The following is a 5,087-nucleotide window of genomic DNA, read 5'->3' as shown; positions in this document are numbered from 1 at the left end:
CGCACGTTAATACATTGTTCATGCAGTCGCCTCTTTCAAATGACCTCTGCATGAAAATGTTCTTCTATATGTGGATTGCAATTGCTGGATTAAGGTGCATGAAGTAAAGAGGTAGGAAGTTCTGCGTGAAAATAAATATAAACCAAGTATTGTGGGGGCGGGGAGGAAACTGAACCAAGTGACAGCACAGTTACCAGTGGAGCTTTTCAGGGAATGATCTCCCCATTCCAGTTTATGCACGCAGCTGCATTTGAACCTCCTGAGGTTTGCACTGATTTTTTCAGCATCGCAGAACTGATTCACTGGGATTTTTCCCGGTTTATGGACAAATCTACAGGTTACCAGTGCATGCATGATGGGAGAAGAACTAGGAAGGCCTTTCTCAGCTTGTTTTTATCCAGTACCCTGAATAATCAAGTCTTCCCTAATGGGTGCAAGCTGACTTGCTTCGGCAGTGCCTGTATCATATAAAGATTGGACTCTTAAATTCAAGAATCAGCACCTCACTGCTACACCCTCAACCAGTTACAACATTACCATTTTTAAAAAATGAAATAAAACTGCAACCTTGTTAATAATACTGTAGAAAGGGTGTTTTTTTTAACTCAGTAGTAATTATTGATTTTTTCAGCATCGCAGAACTGATTCACTGGGATTTTCCCCGGTTTATGGACAAATCTACAGGTTACCAGTGCATGCATGATGGGAGAAGAACTAGGAAGGCCTTTCTCAGCTTGTTTTTCTCCAATACCCTGAATAATCAAGTCTTCCCTAATGGGTGCAAGCTGACTTGCTTCCACAGTGCCTGTATCATATGAACATTGGACTCTTAAGTTCAAGAATCAGCACCTCACTGCTCCACCCTCAACCAGTTAAAACATTACCATTTTTATGGCTCTTCGGCTTTGAAACGGAGATGAGCACCGCAACCCTAGAGTCAGATTCGACTGGCTTTCGAGCAAGGGAAACCTTTACCTTTACCTAATTATTATACCTCATTTCTATCTTATAAAAGCTTCAGGTGGTTCTGCCCAGTAAGTGTCCTGCAGTCTATTTTGAACACCCCCATGATGCACTATGGAGACACAAATACTAATTTAAATCCGCTTGGTTTAATATTGTTAGACTGCCTTTAAATGCAGGGGTCCCCACCCCTCTTGAGCCCGTGGGAACCCTTGGAATTTGATGCAGTATGGTGGGTGCAGCCACAAAATGGGTACCACAAACCAGCTGCCACAGGAGGCAAAGCCATCCACAAAATGGCGGCCACAACTTACTTTCAGTCACACGGTGATGGTTTTTGTGCTGTAGTGGAAACTGCTGCCAAAACAACATTTTTTTAAAAATCTGCAGTTAAATATCCAGTGGCCAATCAGAAGTCTTGCTGGGTAAACGTCCACCTGGCCATGCCCACTATTCTAACACCACCTGGAAGGCACTAGGAAGGGTGTCAGTAGGTGCCACGGCCCCCATGGGCACCACGTTGGGGACTTTTGCTTTAGTGTTACAGGGTTCATTGGGATCCTCAACATTCTAAAAAATAAAATCCACATTCTAAAAACCAAAACATCTAGTCATGAGCCATACCAGTCATTGGCTTCGGTGATATCAGAACTACAAGCAAATGAACTATAGTACATTAATAGTTTTGTTTCTTATGCATATTTAATATATGTACATTCATTTCCTATGGATTAAACCCTTGGTAAAGTCTTTATTTTGTGTTTATTGGCATAATGAATTCTTCATTAGATCCATTATTAACCATATGTCTTGTGCTGGAAGATAAAAGTGTATTTGTAAAGATGTAGGGCCTTTCACCACTCAGAAGTTAAGTCACTATATATTCAAGGCCAAATAAGTTAGAAATTAAATGAATGATATGCTGTCAAAGGAGGCAGAATTAGCATCCCGAAAGTTGACAGCCTAGCAAAGTAAACTGAAATAAAGGCCAACCAATGAACTGAAACGTGATGCTGAATTTTAAATGTAACTGGGATTTTTAAAGATCTTTTCATAAGATCAAGATGGTTTTAGCTTTGGAACAATTCCCAAAATACATGAGTTGCCCACAGCAGCAATCCTGATCGTCCCAATACACAGTCAAGCACATAATTGTGTGCAAACTGGATTAGTACAGATACAGATGGCAGAAATTTTCATAACTGTAAAGCTGGGGAAAGTGCCATTATGACAATGCAAATAGCATGATCACCACCTTCACATTACATTTGTCCATATGAGTGTGCCTAGAGATAATCATAACATATACAAAAAAATGTATTTTCTGAACTGGTCTGTTCTCTCTTTCATCATCTCCTTACAGACCTAGTAATCATTTGTGTGTGTGCGAAATAGCATAGTCATTTTTCTGCTGCTTGCTGTCAGTATATTTTACCCTACTTCTCTCACTTCTTTCCCATCTTCTGAACAGTGTCAGATAAGCTCTTTCTGTGACTATGATTAGCAGGTATTTCTTTTTTCTCCTTTTGTAGCAAAGCCAGTGTTTCCTTGTTTCCTATGAGTCCATTTCCATCGGTTCTGTCATAAACATAGATGTCCCTCCAGAATACTTTTGATTGCCAGGTTCATCTCAGGTCACTGAGTAAAGTCATATTGTAAATAGCGGATCAGTCTTCCTGGCAGGGGCAAACTATCAATAAGGGGTATACGGTCCCTTCCAATCACAGTTCGAACTTTGATCCGACAAAGGTGTGCAAGCGGCCTTGGAAGCTCTGGGGAAAACAACAACAAAGTGTATGTGAGTCATTAGAGCACTTTAGAAGTCTTTTCACAGAAGTGCCTATTCTGAGAGTGAACAATTTCACATATTGTGTCATGTGCTGGGATTTTCCTTGGGATTTTTGAGAACCAGCAAATCCTCACTGCTAGAACATGTTTCCTACAAGCTATGCTTCCATGCACAGGAAACATTCAAATATGAATATTCAAAGATGCAATGCATGAATATTCAAATATGAGATTGCAACCCACAGTCTGACATGATACAGCATCAATAGCCGCGCCCTGATTTTGTTGATAGTTTAGTTTTGTCTCTGATTATCAGAAAAAAAAAACATTTTAGCACCAGCACAGTGTTTTTGTGGGAACAAAGAACTGCACTAGGTTCTACTCAGAGCTGAATAAATTTGTTAAGAGTATAATGTAGTACACCTCACAGGTGACCTTGGCTGGGGGTCATGGCATGATATTACTGTTTTCCACACTTAGGTAGTGATGGAATTGAATATTCCAGATTTGCTTTATTTCTGTGTGTACTTTCAGTGGCAAAGTTTAGACAGGCTCTGTTCAGCCTTCACATGAAAACATAGCTTATTTAATCATTTTATTTATAGTCCACCTTTCTCACTGAGATTCAAGGTGGATTACACAGTGTATGTCAATACGATCAACAGGATAGGCCATGCAATAAACAGTACAATAGGGCTTGGATTGCAGAAATCTGAAACAGAGTTGAAACAAAGTATAAGCATGAACCCAAAGCAGAAATTACATAGTAGAAGCAGACTACAGCAACAGCTGATATGTACTATACATAGTCCTGGTCCCTTTACCAAAGCACCTTTCTGAACCACTTCATTACAGTATAGCCCTATTATCTGTGTAAAAAAAATACTCATCCTGGTTTATTCAGTTTTGCACAGTTTGTGGAAAGCAAGGAGAGTAGGTGCCTTTCTAACCTCGTTTGGCAGGCTATTTCATAAGGTGGGAGCTATAACAGAGAATGTCTGTGTACGGGCAGAAATTGATTTTGTCCAGTTGCAGGATGGCTCCTGCACAAGGCCCTGCTCAGATGACCAAAGCTGTCATGGCAGAGCATAGGGAGAGAAGTGGTCCCTCCTACAGATATGATGGAACAAGTCCCTGATGGGCTTTGTGATAGCCAATATTTTGAACTGAGCTCAGTACCAGAGGGGCAGCCAATGCACTGAGTACAGAATGGGAATACTATACGTGTTCCACCTAGATTCTGATACTAACTGAGCTGTGGTGTTCTGTATCAACTGGGGTCTCCAAGCTGACTTTGGGAGAAGACCTATGTAGAGTACATTGCAGTAGTCTAGGCTTGTTGTTATGATGGCATGAATCCAGGTGCCCACATTGGCCATGTCAAGATAGGGGTCGTCTTGCAAGCTAGACAGAAGGGGAAGAGAATGTTTTTTGTAGCTGCATTAACTTGTTTATCCAGCAGCAATAGTAGATCCACCATGACCCCTAGGCTCTTAACCAAGTCAGTAAGGATCAGCTGAACCCCACTGAAAGTGGTAAACACAGTGTCCTTCACAATCTCCAACTTTCCAGTCAGCATTGTTTCCATCTTGTCTGGGTTCAGCTTCAATGTGTTCACGGTCAGCTACTGAACTACAAAAGTCAGGCAGTGGCTCCAGAATACCGCCTCATCAGGGGATTTGGATAGATGTATCATCAGTTCACTGATGGCATTCAGTTCCAAAGCTATGAATAATTTTTGCTAAAGGCTTTACATAGAGGTTGAATAACATGGGACAGAAGATTATGCCCTGTGGAACCCTGCAAGACAACTCACACACTGAAGACAGCTGGTCTCTGATGACAGCTGAGTCTGATCTGTGAAGAATGATTTAAACCAGTTGAAGGTATGTCTCCTGATACCTACTTCTGCCTCCAAATGCTGCAACAGAATGGCATGATCTACTATACCAAAAGCTGCAGATAGATCTAGTAGGGAGCAACTTCATTCAGATAGAGATTATCAATGTGGTCCTTACATCATTTTATCAGCCAGGATGGGCAAGGATCTAGTGCACAAGTGGATGGCCCTCACAGATCCCAGGATCCTGTTAACATCCATCACAGTAATTGGGTCAAAAGTATTAGACCAAGCATTAGGCATTCCTTCTGCCTGGCCTATATTACAGCCAGCATCCAGATCAGAGCGTATTCTTGTTATTTTTATCAGGAAAAAAAAACTTTGCAAAAGTGTCACAGCTAATTGTCTCTTCCTAAAACAGTAACGGCTCAGATTTAGGAGTCAGCAGATGTCATGATACCTTAAGCCACCTGGAATGGTTGTCAACTAACTGATG

The sequence above is a fragment of the Gekko japonicus genome, unplaced genomic scaffold (assembly GCF_001447785.1).
Source record: "Gekko japonicus isolate JY-2015 unplaced genomic scaffold, Gekko_japonicus_V1.1 scaffold3871, whole genome shotgun sequence".
Lineage (NCBI taxonomy): Eukaryota > Metazoa > Chordata > Lepidosauria > Squamata > Gekkonidae > Gekko > Gekko japonicus.
The sequence above is the reverse complement of the archived record's forward strand: the minus strand, read 5'-3'. Positions refer to the sequence as shown.